The 23,581-nt window shown below is 40.8% G+C and overlaps 1 long non-coding RNA gene across 2 annotated transcripts in view; it reads right to left on the minus strand.

The window, feature by feature from the left end:
• Positions 1 to 23,581, minus strand: part of LOC125485596 — a 65,000-nt gene that overhangs the window by 41,027 nt on the left and 392 nt on the right. The window lies entirely within an intron of this gene.

Below are 23,581 nucleotides of genomic sequence, written 5' to 3' on the forward strand. Positions count from 1 at the left end.
AATTGACAAGACACATTCTTTACCTAACTTAAATTGAAAACTGTCACAAACAGAGTAAATGTGATGGAGCAATCAGATGAGAAAATCTTCATGTTAAGGAGGATATGACTTTCAACCAAGTTAGGAACAGTAAGCAACTTTTAACCATAAGATTATTTTAATGTCTTTAATAGGAAAATATACTGAAGTAATGACTGCACGAAAAAAAAGACTAAAATTTTTCATAATTATCTATAAAAAAGACAATGTTAAATAAATGAATTCAGTTATTTTGACTGATGTTCACTTCCAAATTAAAAGGCAACGTCTAATAATAGTTATCATTTGGTTCCCAAATTGAGCTTTTAATAATGATGGGCAATAGTTTTCATTCACATTTGAAAAAAAGATCATTCCAGATTGGAAACCAGTTCACTTAAATCTCTAGTCATATCTAATAATTACTTGATACATGAAAGACTTACCAACGTTTAATTAAGAGGTTTTTACATCAAGATTTTAGAAGATTTATGACACAACCAATTTATTCCAGGTCTTTAAACTACAGTTGGATTTGGGAGAAACTGGACAATATCTCAACAGCTTTGAGGTTGGATAAAACATTACCTCTACACAATAAAAATATTAACAACGCATACGTCAAAACTTCTCTATAAATACTAACGATGACTTGGCTACCTTCAAATCTTTTAAAAGGTAGTTTCCCTATGTACTACTGCCAACTTGCCTCATGTACCATCATAGTTTTCTTCACTTAGGTTTTAGAAATAAATTTTACTCAAAGTCTGAATGACATAATGACCATAATATGAATTGCACTTCTTCCGCAAAGGGTCCTTAACAGCAAGATTATTAATGTGTTCATTACACAACACTGAATCCAAAATAGGCTGATATAGTTGGCTCCTCAACATAATATTCCAAAATCCCACCTCTTACCAATTCTAGGAATTAATTCAACAAAGCATTAGTGCTGACTTGGTTAACCTAGTCCATATTCCAGCTAAAGTATTCTGGACTTGTACTCCATAAACTTGCCCCATCCGTAGCCAAGCTGAACCAGCACAGCTACTACAGTGTGATCCACTTGACAATGTGGAAAATTGCCCAGGAATGTCCTGTACATAAAAATCAGGACAAATCCAACCTGGCTAATTACCATGCCAGTTCTGAGGAAGGGTCACTCGACCTTAAATGTTAACTGATTTCTTTCCACAGATGCTGCCAAACCTCCTAGGCTTTTCCAACAATTTCAACAGTATTAGAAAGGAGGAATCTTGCTCAAAGGCAGGATAACACAATCTCATGTGTTAATAATACAAGTACTACAATTTCTTGTAAGATGATCAAATCCACTTAATCCAACGATTAAATGAATATCTTACAAATTTGGGATGATGGAGGGGAGTAGAGTAAATGTGGGGCATTTGAATTTTTGAGTGGACTGCCAACTTGACATGTCAGTTTTACTATTGAACACTATTTTCAAAACCATTTACTACCTGAAAAGTAGTGTCAACTGTAAAGTTGACAATTTTAATATTAAAATGAATGATTTTAATGGATCATTATCATTTAGTTGCCTTATAATGCTCTTCAGTATTGGTAATATCTTGGTTATAAAATGCCTAAGTAAACTGAAAACAGAGGCACTCACGACAAATGAATAACTTAGCAAAGTTTTTTTTGCATTGCTGAAATGGGAAATCAGTTAATACTAATCGACAATATATTTGGCATGAGATTAGCAGCTATTATCAAAGCTACATTCTTGAAGATGGCTGCACTGTTTGCTTAGTGTTGGGGAAACTGGCTACCATAATTGGGTCAGACATGGGTCCTGGGAACTTGATGAATGCCAAGCTTGACACAGAGGCCAAGCTCCAAGAAAGAAAACATTTCAGAAGACTGCTCAACGTTGTTAATGTTTTCACATTAAAATAACTGATTGCAAAATGTAATTTTATATCTGCCATTCTGTAATGGAGCTAGTTTTGATATTTTATTAGCATCAATTGAAGTTAAGAACATGTGGGTGGGGGACAGTGCTCAGATGATTGCTTTAACAGGATGCAAGTCAGGCTTGGAGATACATGTATAGAATGAATCATGACAGTGGAATTGAAGATGGAGTCTCATTTCTTCCTTCAACTGACAATCAGCGTATACATTAGGTGCTCAAGATCACAGTACCCCCAAAAGTAGAGCTCAGCGCAACAAGTAGGTTTGCGAGCTAAGTTTGGGGTCATGAGCTCAGAAGTAACAATTGCTGCTACATAGCTCTACCCTACTTCCCCTCCATCTCACAGGTCTGCTGTCCCTTGTCCCTTGCTCACTCAATTTGCAGAAGGGTCACAACAATTTTAAAGCCTCAAATAAGACCAAGAAACTGTGAATACTAACCCTAACAGCTTTTCTTTTAAAAAAAAATCAATAACTGGTTATATCAACATGTTTACCAAGGAAATGTCCTTTACTTGTCTCCAAAAATGATTGTGCCAAATATGCAATCTTTTACTTAAACAATATGAATGGGTCATTACAAACTACCAAGCCATCTTATAACTTTGCATGCAGAGTTGGGACAAACAAACACAGTATGTATTAACCAAGTATGAAATAAATGTTACTTGATGCAGAAGCCTACACTGAAGCAAAAGCAGAAAAAAAAAAAATCATGAATTAATTCTATCCTAAATCACTAGGCAGGGAGCCTGGAATAAATTTTGCTTCTTCCCAATAGTTTAATAGGTTAATCCATAACACAGAAGGCCCTCTAGCCTACATAATACAACAAATTCCAACGACTTATTTGTTTCCCAGGTACTACAATCTGTCTTTTTGAGTTTGGTCATTCCATCCATAGGATCTTAGTGTACAAAAAGAGCTATGTTGTTCTGATATTTGAGGTAGAGATTCTAAAGAAGGTTGACTGAGGGGCTCCCGTGGCCTGTGTGCACCTAACAGTGGAAATAGATAAGCATGTTACTAAACACTGAAATTTTTCAAAATTGTGCACAAGGATTCGTAGAAGCTCTTTGTAGATTTCATTGTAAAGAGCTACTCAATCTACTTTTTATTGTTGTCTTTATTGAACAATATATAACAGTAGCGTGTATATTGTTCAACAGGTGGAAAAGCTTGGAGCCCTTATGGCATTCTAGCTGAGGTCTTCAAAACTGGAGGGCTTTTGATCACATCAAGATTCCATCCAGCATTCACCCTGCGGAATTGACAGGAAGAATCACACTCAGCCTTGAGGGGAGGAATGAACTAACTAACTGCAAGGAGATGGATAAGTCCGGTTAAACAAACAAACCAAGTCATTATTCAATTGTCTACAGCAGGGAAAATCTTGACAATTCTCCTGAAATGTCCACTGTTTTTGCTGAGGCAAACCAGCCAAAGACACACAACCAAGTCAAGTCTTATACTTTCCAAAAGGGGCCTCTGACTTGATATTTGTGACCAGACAAATCCATGAAAAATAATGAGAAAATCACAAACTCTTCAATACATTCTTTGACTTGACCAAAACATTTTATTCATTAAATCACGAGGCTTGGTGGATTTTTCTCCAGAGATTTAAATGTTCGAGACACTTCACCACAATCCTACAACTGTTTCATGATGAAAGAGTGGGAGATCGGAAACAGATCTTTTCAAAATCCAGATTGGTGTCAAAGCTATGCAATTGCTCTATCCTATTTACAATCTGACTGGTTATTCACCTCAGAGAGCAACTGCCTTCTGCTGCGAGCATTAAACAACACCTGAATGGTAAATTCTAACTTCAACTGTCATCATGCCAAAGCTAAACTGACTGCAAGCCATAAATGACCACAGACAACTGCAGCGTCCTCTTTGAGGAAAACTCTACAAACATCATTGTAATTTAGTTTGCAGGCATTTTGCAATGTATCTGGGATAGCTGTAAAGCATCTCTCTCACCAGACAGTTAACTCTTGAATGGCTAGCATTCCAGAGGACAAAGCAAGTGACACAAATACATTATGAAGCTCTCCTTGAAGCATGGAAGCACTGAGAAAAAAAAAAGACTCCGGAGGAACTTGCTGCCAGTCAGATTGGCAATAACTTGTCCAAAATGCATCACATTTTGAATTCAAACCTCTTAAATAGTGAGGCAGAGTGGCAACCTCTGGATTGAGAGGCAACCTACCCACATGCAAAAGATTCACTCTTCAGTTAGAAGACCCACGACAGGAAACTCACAATCCTGTGTAGGTGTTATTCTCAAGTGGAGAAGGAACCAATAATGACAAAATCACAACCAGAAAAAGATGGTGCAATTAAAGGAAGGATTTTTTTCTCTACCAAACAAAACTTGAATTGGACATTAGAAATGTGTTCAATCTCAAAAAATATACTGACGACTTTGGGAGGAAGGTTCAGTAAGATAATACAATGGCACAGTGAAACGTTTTGGCTTATATCTCCCTGATTTAGAAGGTAACGAGTGATCCAATTGAAACACTTGAAATGGTTTGAAAAAAAAAGCGTTAATCCACCACCCTCTAAAAGGGTTCCTACATTCTATGGTACCAGGAATCTGAAAACAGTCTCCCATAAACATCCACAAAGGTTGGGTTAAAAAAATTTCCACCACAGATTTTTGTGACAATGCAGATAAAGCAAGTGACTAGGAAAGCAAACTGAATGAAATGTTGCTGATTATTGCAAGAGGAATTGAAAATAAAACTAGAGATGTATTGTTACAGTTGTGCAAAAATGTTGATGAGACCACAACTTGAGTATGATGTACAAGTTTCTGTACTATTTAATTAAAAACGTTAATGCATTTGAAGCAGTTCAGAGAATGTTCATTCGATTGATATATGGGATCAGGGGTTAACTACAGAGGAAAGTTTGAACAGTATCTATGGGCTTGACAGTTATTGGAGAAAGGATGTCTCCCCTTGAGAAGGGAAACTAGAACTAGGAGACAAAGGATTCTCATGAGGGAGGTGATGGCTTAGTGGTATTATCACTAGACTATTAATCCAGAAATTCAACTAATATTCAAGGAACCCAGGTTAGAATTCCACCATGCCAGAAAGTAGAATTTAAGTTCAATAAAAAAAATCTCGTTCGGAATTTACTGATGACCATGAAACCATTGTCAATTGTCAGAAAAAACCCATCTGGCTTCCTAATGTCCTTAAGGAAGGAAGTCTGCTATCCTCATCTGATCTGACCTACACTCTATTCCAGACCATAGCAATGTGGTTGACTCTCAACTTCCCTCGGAAATGGCTGAGCAAGCGCAAGTATCAATTGCTTTGAAGTCTCAAGAAAGAAATGAAAAAAAGATGATCACTTGGCATTGACCTAGGAACCAGAAACAGACTTGTCGACTCTGCAAGTCCTCTTAAAATGGGAGAGCTGTCTCACGTATTAGTCAACTGCCTGACATAGTTATACTCAAGAATCAATGTCCCAGAGACCATCATCACGATCCCTGGATACGTTCTGTCCTACTAGCAGGGCAGATCCAGCAGAGGTTTCCGGCACAGTGGTATACACAGTCAAGAGGGAGTTGCCCTGGGGTACACAACAATGACTAGACCGCATGAAGTTTCATGGCTTCAGGCTAAACATGGGCAAGGAAACCTCCTGCTGACTACCACGTACCATCCTGCAGCTGATGAATCAGTACTCAGGATGGCAAGATGTAAAAGTACTCTGGGTGGGGGATTTCAACGTCCACCACCAAGACTAGCTTGGCACCAGCACCACTGATCGAGCTGGTCGGATTCTAAAAGGACATAGCTTCTAGACTGGATCTGCAGCAGGTAATGGGAGAACCCGCAAGAGGGAAAAACATACTTGGCTTCATCCTTACCAATTTGCTGGTTGCTGAGGCACTTGTCCATGACAGTATCATTAAGAGTGACCTTAGCACAGTCCTTTTGGAGATGAAGTTCCGCCTTCACACCGAGAATACCTTCCATCATGTTGTGTGGCACTATCACCATGCTAAACGGAACAGACTTCAAACAGATCTAACAATTCACCGGGCATCCATGAGGCACTGTGGGTCATCAACAGCAGGTGAATTATTCTCCAACACAATCTGCAACCTCATGGCCTGGCATATCCCCCACTCAACCATTACCATCAAACCAGGGGATCAACCCTGGTTCAATGGAGAGTGCAGGAGGGCACACCAGGAGCAGACCTAGGCATACCTAAAAGAGGTGTCAACCTCATGAAGCTGCCAAGCAGGACAATTTGCATGCCAAACAGCAGAAGCAGCAAGTGACAGACAGAGGTAAGCAATGTGACAACCAAAGATCGAAGGTCTGCAGTCCTGCCACCTCCAGTCATGAATTGTAGTGAACAATTAAATAACTCACTGGAGGAGGCAGCTCCACAAATACCCCCATCCTCAATGATGAAAGAGCCCAGAACATCAGTGCAAAAGATAAAGCTGAAGCATTCACAAAAATCCTCAGCCAGGTAATGGGAGAACCCACAAGAGGGAAAAACATACTTGGCTTCATCCTTACCAATCTGCTGGTTGCTGAGGCACCTGTCCATGACAGCATCATTAAGACTGACCTTAGCACAGTCCTTTTGGAGATGAAGTTGAATGGTCCATCTCAGCCTCCTCCAGGGTCCCCAGCATCAGAGAGCAGTCTTCAGCTAACTCTATTCACTTCACATGATATCAAGAAACGGTTGGAAGCACCTGACACTGGAAAGGCTTTGGGCCCCGACACCATTCCAGCAACGGAACTGAAGACTTGTGCTTCAGAACTTACTACTTCTCTAAACAAGCTCTTCCAGTACAATTACATCATTGGCATTTACCTGACAAAATATGGAAAATTGCCTAGGTATGTTGTGTACACAAAAAAAAAGCGGTCAAATCCAACCTGGCCAGTTGAGGAAGGTTCATCACACCTGAAACGTTAACTTGAACTTTTCTTCACAGATGCTGCCAGACCTGTTGAGCTTTTCCAGCAACTTCTGTTTTTGTTTCTGGCTAATTACTGCCCCAATCAGTATACTCTCGATCATCAGTAAATTGGTTGAAGGTGTCATCAACAAAGCCAAACAGAACCTGCTCAGCAATAACCTTCTCTGTGATGCCCAGTTTGGTTCTGCCAGCGCCACTAGCTCTGACCTCATTACAGCCTTGGTTCAATGAAACATGGACAGAAGAGTTGAATTCCAGAGAAAAGGTGACAGTGATAGCCCTTGACATCAAGGCTGTATTCGACCAAATGAGGAAGCAAGGAGCCCTGGTAAAACTGAATCAATGGGCATCAGGGGACAAATTCTCTACTGGTTGGAGTCATACCTGGCACATAGGAAGATAGTTGGCATTACTGGAGTTTAGTCATCTCAGGTCCAGGACACCTCTGCAGGATTTCCTGAGTGTAGTGTCTAAGGCCTAACCATCTTCAGCTGCTTCAATGACCTCCCATCCATCACAGGGTCAGAAGTGAGGATGTTGCCAATTATTGATCAATGTGCAGCACCATTCATAACTCGTCATACACTGAAGCAGTCCATGTTCAAAGGCAACAAGATCTGGACAATGTCCAGGCTTGGGCTGACAAGTGGCAAATAACATTTATACTGCAGACTTCTCCAATAAGAGACAATTGAACCACTGCTTATTAATTCAATGGTGTTACCATCATTGAATTTCCCCACACAGTCACCATCCTTGGTATTTCTATTGACCATATACTCAACTGGACTTGCCACATAAACATAGTGGCTACAAACAGCAGGTGAGAGACTAGGAATCCAGCAGTGAGTAATTCACTTCCGGACTCCCCAAAGCCTGTCCACTATCCTCAAGGCACAACTCAGGACTGTGATAGAATACTCTCCACTTGCCTGGTTGGGTGCAGCTCCAACAACACAAGAGGCTGACACCACATCTATTAGCATCCACTCCCTCCTTACCAACAATCAATAGCAGTAGTATCTACAAGATGCACTGCAGAAACTCACCAATGATCCTTAGACAGTACCTTCCAAACCCTCAACCAGTTGCCTATAGAAGGTCATGCGAACACCACCACCTCCAAGTCACTCATCATTGTGTCTTGGAAATAGATCATCATTCTTTCACTGTTGCTGGGTCAAAATCCTGGAATTCCCTTCCCAAGGGCCCTGTGGATCAACCTACGGCACCTGGACCAGTGTTTCAAAAAAAGTACCTCATGACTACCTTCAAGGGCAACAAGAACAGACAATTAAGCCAGCAAATGCCCACATCCCACAGGTGAGAATACAAAAAAAAAGCCTTTGTTTTAAGGCAGCAATAAAGGAGGATTTATTTTTTAAAATTCATACATGAGACATAGGTATCACCAGTTAGGTTAGCATTTATTGGCCATCCCCAAATGCCCAGAGGGCAGCTAAGAGTCAACCACATTGCTGTGGGTCTGGAGTCAGATGTACATTAGACCAGATAAGGATGGCAGTTTCCTTCCTTAAAAGGACATTAGTGAACCACATCTGGTTTTACAACAGTTGGCAATGGTTTCATGGTCACCATTCAGCTCTTATTTCCAGATTTTTATTGAATTCAAGTTCCACCATCTGCTACGGCTGGATTTGAACTCAGGTCCCCAGAATATTACTTGTGTTTCTGGATTAACAGTCCAATCTGATGATACCACTGAGCTGTAAACTCCCCTCTGATTTGCAAGGCTTTGGAACACTCGGGAGGGGGTGACAGACACAGGGAGGGACACTCTTCCCGGAGAGCGATGGAAGCAGAATCATTACATGTTTTTAAGTTAGAGGCAGATAAATGCTTGACTAACAATAGGGCCATGATTGTCACAAGTAGATAGCAATGGTGGAGTAGAGGTCACAAATCAGATGAGTCATGATCTTAGGAGAAGGCAGAGCTCAAGGCACTGAATGACCTGCTTTTAAATCATGTTTGTATGAGTGTTATGAATGTAGTATATCTAGGTTTCTAAAAAAGCACTCCATTATAAAAACAAAAAAGGTGTCAACAAAAAAAGGTTAATAGGCAAGATCAAAAACATAAGTTGCTGGAAGCATCTGTGAAGAAAAAAATAAAAATCAGTTAACCTTTCAGATCCAGTGACCCTTCCTGTTCCGAGGAAGGGTCACTGGACCCGAAACGTTAACTCTTGATTTTTTTCTTCAGATGCTGCTAGACCTGCTGAGCTTCCAGCAATTTCTGTTTTTGTTCCTCATTTACAGCATCCACAGTTCTTTAGGTTTTTAATAGGCAACATGTCGGCTTATGGCATTGGGATAAATATATTAGCATGGATAGAGGATTAGTTTATGGCAAATACTTGAATAAGTGATCTAGAGGGGATCTGAGGACAATCATTTCTACCACTAACTGGGTGAAAAATATGAACATGCTGCTTGAGAGTGTGGAGGAGGCAGGTATTCTCTCAACTTTTAAGAAGCATATGAATGAGCACTTAAAATACCAGGACACATTAGACTATGGTCCAAGTGCAGGTAAATTGGATTAGTGTAGCTTAGTGTTTGTTAGTCAGTACAGATGCGGTGAACCAAAAGGCCTGTTTCTATGCTGTACGACTCTAAATTATGATTTACTCAGTCACATAGTGAAGCTGAGGAATCAATAAGTATCTTAAATAAGTAGGTTCGTGGAGATGGCATTTTCAACTATTAGTCAAAAGTGTAGTTAAACTAAATTCTAAAGATCACAAAAGGAAACCTTTACAGTCCGATTTCACATTTACATTATTAGCTTTATCTGATCAGATAAAGCTAATAATGATATGAATCATACAAAAAAAAAGTATAACACCACAAATAATGCATATGAAAACTAAATGTTATTGACTGAGCTTTGTTTACTGCCTTCCATTCAATTATTATGATATGAAATTAGAGGTAAAGTCAGATATGAATTCAGATTAAAAATTTTTAAAACATTAATTCATATTGCTGCCCACATCATTCAAGTGTGGGAAGAGAGTGTCTTTTGACATACTTTCAAGTCTTGACTGAAAAAAATGCATTTGGTAATACCATTGAGAAGGTGAAAAATGCTACATATTTCAACCAGGGAGGAGGGACAAAGTAACTGACTTTGTAAAAAGGACCATGAATCCTAATTTCTCTCAGAGGGTCACGAGTCTGTGAAACTATCCTTAGGGCAGTAGAGGCAAAGCTAGATTCTTCACTAAAAAAAAAGGAGAATCTAGGGCTTTAGTGGGTGGACAGGAAAGTGGAGCTAAGACCATGAATCAGATTGGCCATTAGAATGAAAGAGCAGACTAGTGGGACCAAATGGTCTATTCTTGCTCATGAATTTGTATGGTTATTTTTAAAAATAACCAAATCTGCAAAACTGCATGAGCCAAACTCACAATACATAAAAATCACAAGTTTGTAAGTTAAATCAAAGCAAATTTAGGGGGTAGTTTACATTACTGGAAGAAAAACTGTAAATGCTAAACGGTATGTTAAATTTTCTTTATATGTTGGCATACCATAAAATGACTAAAAATCTGGCCACTCTTCTCAAAATGCATTACCACGAATTAGATTCAAGTTTAAATGTTTCTGGACCTTTCAATAGCTTAACGTTGCAATAGGAGGCAAACTCCTTTTGTGGCAAGATGTTAGCCAACAAAAATTTTATTACATCTTTATAGTGTATACAAGACTAAAAATACACTGTCAATTTTTTCTTCACATCACTGCAGCAGGTCAGATCTGACCCACATGACCATTATATCTATCATTGATAAGGTAAGGAGGCAAACTCTGAAACCTTCAGGGGTGTGTGGCTTATAGTGGGATGGGTCTGGGTGGGATGCTCCAAGGGTTGGTGTGGACTTGTTGAGCCGAAGGGCCTGTTTCCACACTGTAGGGATTCTATGATTCAACTGGGTTGGAACAGGGATAAAGCTGGTATTAATCTGATTCAACACCATCAGAAAACAAGAAACAAAGAAACGAGAAACAGACCATATTTACCATTCACTACAAAAATCTTGGGCATCAACTGCACTTGCATGGCCATTCTTGATTTCCTGACAGATATGCTTTTTTAAGATTTAAATTGATTCAAATGATGGAAACTCCACAGCCCTCTGGGAAGAGAATTCCCAACATTTCATAACTCTTTGACGGAAAACATTTCTCACCTTATTCCTAAGTTATCCACCCCATATCCTGAGACTGTATCCCACATATCAGATTCCCTGACCAGCATAAACATTTCAACATCTACCCCATCTAGTTTCTTCAGATTTCCTCATTTTTCAGGGCCTCCAAAGGCCTAATATCACCAAACTACCAAGCCAAGGACTAATTTAGTTAACATTTTTGTATACTCACTGGAGTTTAGAAGAATGAGAGGTGATCTCATTGAAACATAGTATTAAGCGGCTTGACAGGGTAAATGCTGACAGGATGGTTCACCCTTGGGTGAGTCTGAGAGACATTTGGTCCTAGTCTCAGAATAAAGGGGAGATGAGAAAAAAAATTCCTCTCTAGGACAGAGTATCTTTGGAACTCCTTGCCACAGAGAGCAATGAAGGAAGAGTCCTCAAATACATTTAAGGCTGAGGCAGTAGGGGAAATCAGTCATTATGGGAAAAGGGCAGGAAAGCAGACATGAGGAATGCTGGTTCAGCCATGATCTTATTGAATAGCAGAGCAGCCTTGAGGGGCTGAATGGCCAACTCCTGTTTCTATTTCTTATGGTCTCCAATACAAGTACACATTTTCTCAGTGGGCTGTTGTGACAGTGTTAACGTCCCTATCTCTGGGTCATGCCTGAATTTAATTCCCATCTGCCCCAGGTGTGTCATAATATGTCTGAACAAGTTGACTAATTACTTCTTTCAAAATATGGAGAAAAGGAAGAATCATACTGGAGAGTAAAAAGAGATAGCAGGCAGCACTTTATGTTGGCAAATGGGGTCCATCAGTTTATTTAAAAATTAATTTCATCTGCTTCAGTAACTGCTTCTTTCAAACTTACGTAAAGGGTTTTACGAACACAAGACAAGGTCCTTCCAGATGCGCTAGTCAGTAGCCATAAATAATAGAATCAATCAATTCAAATAATAAATTTCATTTCTCCCACAAATAAATGTGAATGTCGAGATACAATGGATTATAACTAAACAAGTAGGCATACATTGACAAAAGCAGCAACTTAAATATGGGAAAGGATCACTCGACCCAAAATGTTAACTCTGATTTCTCTCCACAGATGCTGTCAGACCTGCTGAACTTTCTAGAAATGTCTATTTTGTTTGATTTACAGCATCCGCTGTTCTTTTAGTTTTTACTTAAATATGAACATTATTCCTCTTTGCCAATGGCATCATCTTCAGAACTTGTTGCCCACTTTGCTGCAGTTGACTGAATGGATGAAACTACTTTTTTCAAAAGTAGTTATTAGTCAACTTGTTCAAACATATTATGACACACGTGGGGAAGATGGGAATTAAAGTCAGGCATGACCCAGAGATAGGGACGTTAACACTGTCACAACAGCCCATTAAGAAAATGCATACTTGTATTGGAGACCATAAGAAATAGAAACAGGAGTTGGTCATTCAGTCCCTCGAGCCTGCTCTGCCATTCAATAAGGTCATGGCTGAATGGGAAGACGTTGGTGGTTTGATCTTGGCATAATAGTCATCATAAATCTTCAGAATGCCGATATCTTGAGATCTGATCTGTTGACCATATTTCACTATGTCATCATTTCATTGGCAGTTCTTAGATATCAACATTTGACCATGCATCGATGTCTTTCCCCAAAGAGGTATTAATTGCTCAAAACCAGCTCAGCTGGGAGAGACATGTTTTGTATCTGCTACAAATCTTTTGAAGCAACTACTTGATGTGGAACTCAAATCACAGTAGGAGACTCCCAGAAGAACAGAACTGACCTTTCAAGGACGTCCCAAAAGAGCTCAAAACATATTCACTCTGACTCACAATTTGGAGACTGACCAAAATGGAAACAGTTCATTCAAGCTGGCACTGAATACAAGATTTCAAAATTGAAAACGCAGAGACAAAAGTCAAAGCACTGGAGGGAGTGCGAAAACCCCAATCAACTCATCTATTCAAACCCCCATCAGAGAAAAAAAAAAATCACTACTTGATACACTTGTGGCAGCCTGCACATCACACACTGGAGTTATCACTCATTTCAAAATCTAACAAACAACAGTTAATCCTGGGGGAATTGACTAAGAACAACTTAAAAATTTACCACCAGCATACAATTTAGATCTAAGTGCAGATCTGGCATTCAGGCCATATGATTTGAATCCATTTTAGTCCACAACTGTCCTCATTTTCAAGTATGTATTCTTCAGGGAGGCCTTCAAAATCTTGTATCACTGTTCAGTTTCTCAACAGGTGACTATTACTTCTGGTCAGACATGACCACAAAAGAAAATTCCCTCTTGTGTAGAGTTTCTTCAGGTGAGCTGTCACCAAATCATTGTTCCCTTCAACAGTTGTCTTTTATAATTATAGTTGAAGTTCGACATAATGCCTTAGTTAGTTAAAGGGTTGAAATTTTGATGCATGCATTTCTGTTATGACGTTCCTAGGCTCAATAAGGTGGATACACGGAGCAGTTGCAAGCAGCAAAATGGACTCCGATGGTTTTTCCTGTCCAAGGCATTTTCTGGGTGATTTTATAAATTCACAGTGGAATCAGTCTTCACAAATTGAATAAACCATCTAAGCTTTGATGATACAACTATTGGATTAGCAGTTTCTCTTGCCTTAGGTGATGAAAACAGCATCATGAGCGGAATATTCTGCCAATAACAAGCAGAGCCAGCTTGAGCAGACCAGTTCTGTCGCAAAGAAGAAATGTCAAACAAGTTTCTGGTTATATTCGGTACTATAAGACTATTGTGTTGCATTTATACAAATTGCTGTCCATCTAACTTCAGGTGAAAACTTGCTTTAACAAGAAACAATGCTGCACTGACTTAGCTGTGGACCACAGCCTCCAGTTTCCCATTACTTTAACTGTGTCACATGCTGATGCTTACCTGTCTCAGCATCTTTCCTACCCTCACTGTTTTTACGCTTACATTAGAAGAAGGCGGGTAGCAAAGGAAAGAGTAGGCCCGTTCAAGGACAAAGGAGGGAAGTTATGTGTGCAGCCACAGGAAGTGGGAGAGATTCTTAATGAGTACTTTGTATCCATATTCGCAGAGGGGAAGGACATCACTGATGTGGAGGTCAGGAATGAGTGTGAGAATACTCTAGATAAGGTCAATACATTGAAGGAGGAAGTTTTGGATATTCTAAATTGTATTAAGATAGGTCCCATCTGGCCCTGGGGACTTGTCAATCTCAGGTGGCATGAGAGGCAAGGGACAAAATAGCTGGGGCATTAGCAGATAACTTCATATCCTCTAACCACCGGCAAGGTTCCAGAGGACTGGAGATTAGCCAATGTTGTTCCCTTGTTTAAGGAAGCAGGGATAATCCAGAAATTATAGGCCAGTGAGCCTGATGTCTGTGGTGGGGAAGCCCTTGGAGTAGATATTGAGGGACGTGATATATGCACATTTGGAAGAAAGTGAACTAGTTAGCGACAGGCAGCATGGCTTTGTAGGAGGAAGGTTATGTCTCACCAACCTGGCTGAATTTTTTTGAAGAGGTGGCAAAGATAGTTGATGAGGGAAGGGCTGTGGATGTAGTTTATATGGACTTTGGCAAGGTGTTTGATAAAGTCCCACACGGCAGATTTTGGTAGAAAAACTAAAATCACATGTGCGGGCTGGCTAGATGGACACAAAACTGGCTTGGTCATAGAAGACAGAGGGTAGCGGCAGAAGGGCATTCTTCAGAATGGAGACCAGTAACTACTGGTGTTCCACAGGGATCAGTCTTGGATCCTCTGTTGTTTGTAGTACATACAAATGATCTGGAAGAAATTGTGGGCAGTCTGATTAGTAAATTTGCAGATGACATGAAGATTAGTAGAGTTACTGATAGTGCTGACAATTGTGAAAGGATACAACAGGATATAGATAGATTGGTGACTTGGACACAGAAATGGCAGTTTAATCCAGACAAATGCAAGGGGATGCATTTTAGAGGATCAAAATTAGGTGTGATTAAAACTGTAAATGGTGGAACCCTTAGGAATATTAACATACAGATGGATCTGGGCATGCAGATCCATAGTTCCCTAAAAGTGGCAACACAGGTGGCGCAGGTCATTATGAAGGCATATAACTTGTCTTCATCAGTTGGCACATGGAGTACAAGAGTTGGCAAACCATGTTGCAGCTATATAAAACCCTTGTTAGGCCGCATTTACTATATTGTGTGCAGTTTTGGTCACTACACTACCAGGAAGTGGAAACTTTGGACAAAATGCACCAGGATGTGGCCCTGTCAAGGGCATTGGACATGAGGAAAGGTTAAATAAGACTAGGGTTGTTTTCACTGGAAAGATGGTAGCTGAGAGGAGACCCGAAAGAGGCATAGATAGGGTGGATAGTTAGGGGCTTTTACCCAGGGTTCAAGTTTCAATTACAAGGCGGCATAGGTTCAAGGTGAGAGGGGGAAATTTTAAGGGAGATGTGCAAGGGAAGTTTTTCCACACAGCGTCGTGGGAGTCTAGACTGCACTGCCAGCAGAGGTCGTGGAAGCAGGCATGTTGGCAACATGAAGGGGGGGAATAGGGGGATATGAACCAAATAAGGACAGAAGGTTTGAGACAAAAAAATTGCAGATGCTGGAATCCAAGGTAGACAAACAGGAGGCTGGAAGTAAACAGCAAGCCAGGCAGCATCTGAAGGAAAGGAGAAGTAAATGTTTTGGGTATTACCCTTCAAGACTTGAAAGGCAGAAGGTTTGTTTTTTTTTTTTAAAAAGTTTTAGTTTGGGCATGATGATTAGCACAGGCTTGGAGGTCCAAAGGGTCTGTTCCTGTGCTGTACTTCTCTTTTGTTCTTGGAGCTCAAAAAAAGCTGGAGGGTCAGCACTCCATATTTTGATTAGATTAAATCTGGAAGACTGAAAATTATCTAAGTTCAACAATTTCAGACCATCGAATAAAAGCTAAATACTACAGATGCTGGAAATCTGAAACAAATACAGAGAATGCTGAAGAAACTCAGCAGGATTGGTAGCGTCAGTAGAGAGGAAAACAAACTAATTTTCCAACACCTTTCAATCTGGTATGACCCCTCAGAATGGAAAACATTAACTTCACTTCTTGCCACATCTGCTGCCAGACCTGCTGAGTTTCGCCAGCATTCTGTGTTAATTTCAGACCATGACCCCTTTGCACTGCAGCTCCTGATGATCCGGTCTTGCTCATTTATATTTAGCTTAAACCGCATAACATTATTTGATGGAAATATTCATTAGGGTCATTGAATTTGTTGTTACCACAGCAAAAACAACGTTATATAGAATACGTCATAGTTACCAAGAGTAAGACAAAATAAAAGCCTTCTCTTTTTCTTCAGTGGTAAAGTACATGGCATTTTAAAATTGTTTCACCAATTTTATGAACAAGGTAAATTGGACAATTTTGCACTTTTAGTATCAGCCACCTCTTTTGTAGGTGCAGCTGACAAAATGTGTACATGCCCCTCTGTTCTAATTGAACAATGCTCCGTCAATCCATTTAACCTCTTCTATTCCCACACCACCCATTCCTCAGCGAATTCCTTTAATTTAGCATTTGTACCAATGTGTGCCCCAATACAAGACTGAATTAAACTGCTCAAAACTAACGAACACACTGCAGCACCTTAAAGCTAGAAAGAAAAAAAAACACAAGAACTTCAATTTATAAAAACACTTTCATACCCTCAGTATATCCCAAAGGGATAAATTGCAGAACTATCAATCTAGGAATAAAACATTATTCCCGTGAACCATCAAATTCACCTAATTTTGGAGACAAAGTGAAGCAATATAAACTACACATACAATGGAAAGTTTCTACAAAGCTCTCACATCAGGTTTATGTTAAATCTAGAAGCAAGTTAAAATAGTGTGCTTTAAGTTAGATTATTTGATATAAACAATGATATCTGAAATTAGATTCAATTACAATTAGCGCTCAGAAGGCAGCTTTTTGCAGACCTGATGCTAAAAATACACCCATAGCTCATAACATTTAAAAGTAGAATGGAACTCCTGGTGAGGGATGATAACCAAAATACCATACTGTATTAACTGTCACTATACCAAGTGACAATCCTTGAAGTGTGATTGTGAACAGCGACTGTGCAGTGCATCTTGCAATGTGACAGGAGGCAGGTCTGGTACTTTCATCAGCAACTTGAAGATTTATAGAGACATACAGCACAGAAACAGATCCTTTGGTCCAACCAGTCCATGCCGAACATGATCCCAAACTAAACTACTCCCGGCCCATGTACCATCAAGCCTTTCCTACTCGTATATCCATCCAAATGCCTTTTAAACGTTGTAATTGTACCCACAACCACCACTTCCTCAGGAAGTTCATTCCACACACGAACCACCCTGTGTAAAAAATTTGCCCCTTGTGTCTTTTTTAAAACCTCTCTCCTCTCACCTTAAAAATGTGTCCCCTCGTCTTGAAATACCCCATCTTAGGGAAAAGACAACTCCCATTAACTCTGTCTTTATCCCTCATTGTACAAACTTCTATCAAGTCACCTCTCAACCTCCTACGCTCAAGTGAGAAAAGTCCCAGCCTATCCAGCCTTTCCTTATAGCTCAAACCTTCCATACCAGACAACATCCTGGTAAATCTCTTCTGAACCCTCTCCAACTTGATAATATCCTTCATATAACTGGGTGACCAGAACGGGACACAGTATTTCAGAAAAGGCCTCACCAATATCCTATACAACCTCAACATAATGTCCCAACTCCTACACTCGAAGGACTGAGCAATGAATGCAAGCACGCCAAATGCCTATTTAACCACCCTGTCTATATGTGACACAAACTTTAAAGAATTATGTACCTGCACCCCCCCAAGTCCCTATGATTTACAACACTATCCAAGGTCCTACCATTAATTGTATAAGCCCTACCTTTGTTTGTAGTACCAAAATGCCTTACCTCACATTTATCCAGATTGAACTCCATCTCCATTTATCAGCCCACTGACCCATTTGATCAAGATCCCTTTGTAATCTTACAGCACAGTACAGGCCCTTCGGCCCACAATGTTGTGCCGAACTTTTACCCTAAACCTAAGGTCTATCTAACCTCCACCACTACCTTATACTATCATCCATATGCCTATCTAATAGCTGCTTAAATGCCCCTAATGAGGCCGACTCCACTACCTTCTTCGGCAATGCATTCCACGCCCCTACCACTCTGAGTAAAGAACCTACCTCTGACATCTACCTCCTCTCACTTTAAAACTATGTCCCCTCGTAAAAGCTACCTCCACCCTAGGAAAAAGTCTCTGGCTGTCTACTCTATCTATACCTCTGATCATTTTGTACACCTCTATCAAGTCACCTCTCATCCTTCGTCGTTCCAAAGAGAAAAGCCCTAGCTCTCTCAACCTTTCCTCGTAAGACCTTCCCTCCATTCCAGGCAACATCCTGGTAAATCTCCTCTGCACCTTTTCCAACGCTTCCACATCTTTCCTGTAATGAGGTGACCAGAACTGGACACAATACTCCAGATGTGGCCGAACCAGGCTTTTGTATAGCTGGAGCATAACTTCACGGTTCTTGAACTCAATCCCTCTATTAATGAAAGCTAACACACCCTACGTCTTCTTAACAACTCTATCCACCTGGGTGGCAGCTTTCAGGGAACTGTGAACATGAACCCCAAGATCCCTCTGCTCTTCCACACTGCCAAGAATCTTTCCGTTAACCCTGTATTCTGCTTTCAAGTTTGTCCTTCCAAAATGAATCACCTCACACTTTTCAGGGTTAAACTCCATCTGCAACTTCTCAGCTCAGCTCTACATTCTATCAATGTCCCTTTGTAACCTAAAACAGCCGTCCGCACTGTCCACAATGTGATCACCTTCGTATCGTCCGCGAACTTGCTAATCCACCCTTCCACTCCTTCATCCAAATCACAAATAGAAGAGGACCCAGAACAGATCCTTGTGGTACACCACACGTAACTGAGCACCATGTTGAATATTTTCCGTCCACTAAGGGTCAGCCAATTCTGAATCCAATCTGCCACATTTCCCCCTATCCCATGCCTCCTTACCTTCTGCATGAGCCTACCATGGGGAACCTTATCAAACGCCTTACTTAAATCCATGTATGCTACATCCACTGCTCCACCTTCATCCACGTGTTTGGTCACCTCTTCAAAGAATTCAATAAGGTTTGTGAGGCATGATCTACCCCTCACAAATCCATGCTGACTATCACGAATCAAACTGCGCCTTTCCAAGTGATCATAAATCCTGTCTCTCAGAGCCCTTTCCAATAATTTGCCTACCACTGACGTAAGACTAACTGGCCTGTAATTTCCAGGGTTATCCCCGTTCCCTTTTTTGAACAAAGGAATGACGTTTGCTTCTTTCCCATCTTCCGGCACTATACCCGTGGACAGTGAGGACGAAAAGATCATCGCCAAAGGCCCTGCGATCTCGTCCCTCGCTTCCCATAGAATCCTTGGATAAATCCCATCAGGCCCGGGGGACTTATCTATCTTCAACTTCCTCAGAATTCCTAGCACATCTTCTTTACTAACGTCAACCTCCTCTAGCCTACCTGCCTGTTTCACAACGTCCTCCTCTACAACTAGGTCCCTCAGTTGTGAATACTGAGGAAAAAAGTATTCATTTAGGACCTCTATCTCTTTAGGCTCTGTGCACAAATTCCCTTTACAATCCTTGATCGGCCCTACCCTTTCTCTGGTAATTCTCTTGTTCTGCACATACGTGTAAAAAGCCTTGGAGTTTTCCTTGATCCTATCTGCCAAGGTTTTCTCATGCCCCCATCTAGCTCTCCTAAGCCCTTTCTTCAGCTCCTTCCTGGCTAACTTGTATCAACAATATATTCACTCAAGTCACCGGGAGCTTTTATTGCCCCCATACAAACACCTTTCCGCCACCGCCACCCCCCACCCCCACAAGAGGTTAACGTTGATGGTGGAAAAAGAAACATACAGTTAAACCATCATTGGGAATGCATGCAATTTTAGTTGCAAAGATCATGAAGCAATAGTTATGCACCTCCCATGGGCTTTTTACAGTAGGGCAACTATAAAACATGACTTCTTCCAAAGTGATCACAAGTAATAGCTGGATTGTCATAAGGCAAAATAGCATCTACTGTTTCATCACATGGTGTCCACAGAGCATACCAACAGACAGCAGCTTTAGAAATTCAACTCTTTTTCTCCACACAGTTGGAGACAGAGGGCGGTGGAAGCCTATGACCAGCGGTGTTCTGCACGGAACAGTGCTGGGACCACTGTTATTTGTCATTTATGTAAACAATTTGGATGAGAATTTAGGAGGCATGATTAGTAAGTTTGCGGATGATACCAAAATTGGTGGTACAGTCAACAGTGAAGAAGGTTATCTAACAGTATGGAGGGATCTTTATCAATTAGGCCAATAGGTCGAGAAGTGGCAGATGGAGCTTAATTTGGATAAATGTGACGTATTGCATTTAGGTAAAGCAAAAAAAAAAAAAAGGACAGGCCTTATACAGTTAATGGTAAGAACCTGTTGTTGAACAGAGAGACCTAGAGGTTCAGGTACATGCGTCACAGTTAGACAGGGTGGTTAAGAAGGTGTTTAGAATTAGAATTAGAATCCCTACAGTGTGGAAACAGGCCCTTCGGCCCAACAAGTCCACACTGAACCTCAGAGCATCCCACCCAGATCCATTCCCTTATGACCCACCTAATATACACCCTCTACCTCCCTGAACACTACGGGCAATTTAGCATGGCCAATCCGCCTAACCTGCACATCTTTGGACCGTGGGAGGAAACCGGAGCACCCGGAGGAAACCCACGCAGACACGGGGAGAATGTGCAAACTCCACACAGACAGTCGCCCGAGGCTGGAATCGAACCCAGGTCCCTGGCGCTGTGAGGCAGCAGTGCTAACCACTGTGCCACCGTGTCGCCCATCTTCACTGCTCAGACCACCGAGTACAGTAGTTGGGATATCATGTTGAGATTGTTTAGGACGTTGGTGGGGCCACTTTTGGAGTACTGCACGCAGTTCTGGTTGCCTTGCTATAGGAAGGCTATTATTAAATTGGAGAGGATGCAGAAAACATTTACTAGTATGTTGCTGGGACTGGAGGTTCTGAATTTTGAGGAGAAGCTGGGAAGGCTGGGACTTTTTCACTGGAGGGTAGAAAGTTGAAGGAAGACCTTATAGAAGTTTTGTGGTTGGTCGGCTTGCCGAGCTGGTTCATTGTTCTGCAGGCATTTCATTACCTTGCTGGGTAACATCATCATCAGCGCAGCCTCCGATGAAGCGCTGTTGTTTTCCCGCCCGTTATTTAAACTCTGGTGTCCATTGAGCTGGATTACTTCACTTCTGGTTTTCCTTCACAATGGAGTGTGTACGGGGTCTAGCTCTACATGTTTATTGACCGCTCTCAGTGGAGAACCAGGCTCTAGGAATTCCCTTGCTTGTCTCTGCTCCGCTTGTCCCAGGATCCTACAAATCCCACGAGCTACAAATCTAATCTAAAACCTTATAATGGTTTAAAAATCATGAGGGGCATAGATAAGGTGAATAGCCAAGGTCTTTTCCCTTGGTGGGGGGGGGGGGGGGGGTCCAAAAAAACTAGAGAGGGCATAGATTTAAGGTGAAGGGAAAGATTTAAAAAGGGATCCGACAGGCACTTTTTCCACACAGACAGCTGTTTGTATATGGAATGAACTGCCAGAGGAAGTGGTAGGCACAGGTACAGTTTCACTTTTAAAAATGAAATTTCAACAGGTACATGAATAGGAATGGTTCAGAGGGATATGGGCCAAATGCAGGCAAGTGGGAAACTTTGTCAGCATGGACGAGTTGGGCCAAAACGTATGTTTCCATGCTGTATGAGTCTATGACTCTATTTTAAGTCTAAACAAGCAGGGCATTAATAAATTAGATTACAAGTGTTCAACATCAAAGGTATCTCACATTACATATTTTGGACAGAATACTTCTCCTTTAGCAGGACTGATGTTCGATCCCAGTTTGCTTTATAGTTACTTTAAATCAACTTGTTCACACATGTTGTGACACACCTCCAAGGCAGGTGGGACTTGAACCCAGAAATTTTTTGGCTTGGAGTTAGGTACATTGTGCCACAAGACTCCAATCCAGTTCGCTTTACAAAGCGAATGAGAAACTCAAATAGGTTCACACATCAACATAAATTGCAGTCTTGTAATTAATTGTTCCAGTGGATTACATAATCAGAGCTTTATGTATTGCCATATTTTGCAGCATCATAGGAGAAACAATGAAATAAATATTGCAATTTTTTCCCCAAAGTTTTGAAGGCATATTTCCCCCCTCCCGTGCCAGTATTTTGTTCATCAGACAGATCCAAGACCTGATCATTCACACTTGTACTGCTAATACAGAATGCACAAATGATTTAAATAAACTAAAAGATTTCTGTTTCAATCATATAACATACTTACTGTACAAAATTGTTCTTGAATTATACACTTGTTCAGACAAATCTTTAACATCACTACAGCATTTTATTAGGCAACATTAATTCTGTACTTCAATCTATGTATATTTGTGATGAAAGTTGCAAACAAAACATCTGACTAACCAGTTTTTGCTGCAATTTTGGTCAGCCAAAAAAGCAAGGCCACTCCAATCCACACTATACAGACAGAAGTCAATGCTTCAAAAACCAATAACTGAGTGATTAAGTGTGATAATTGAAACAAGCTGATGTGTCCTGGGAGAATTCTCTCAAAGATCTTATGTCTCTCAATACACTCCAGTTCAAAAGCAAAACCCACCTTAGCACAGTAAAAATAATGCTAAATCTACTGTTTGCTAATAAAGTAATACCTCAAGTCCACGCAGAGTTCCCACAGGGTCATTTAACGTATCATAACACAAGTTGGAAAACAAAACGTGTTATTGTTTACTAGAATCCAGCTGCTATACTAAAAGTCTGACGGAAAGTCCAATCACAAAGCAGTTCTTAGTAAAGAATCTTCTGTGATTAAGTAAGGTTTTGTGAATCTCAGTCAACACTTTTGGTATTGATATTCATCTGCCAAAGCAGAAGGGAAGCTGAACAACAGCCACAATCCGTGCAACCCACGCACATACTCCACTGAAATCCTCATCGCCGCAATCTGGAAGCACCAAAACGACCATCAAAAAAAAAACCACACACACACACCCGACGAGAACCTGATTAAAAACTGTTTTAAACTCGCTGCTGCATCAGATTTGCTGGAGAGTAAGCAAACCACATAGCTGTGGGAGAACAAGCAGCCACCACGCCGGGGCTGGGGTTCAAAGCGGCCATAAAGGCTATTTACACCACAATCACTGGGGTGGAGATGAGGAAAGAGAAAACACACTTGATTCCTTTTAAACTGTTCGGGGAGGGAGAAACCT

This window comes from Rhincodon typus, chromosome 20 (genome assembly GCF_021869965.1).
Source record: "Rhincodon typus isolate 14 chromosome 20, sRhiTyp1.1, whole genome shotgun sequence".
NCBI lineage: Eukaryota > Metazoa > Chordata > Chondrichthyes > Orectolobiformes > Rhincodontidae > Rhincodon > Rhincodon typus.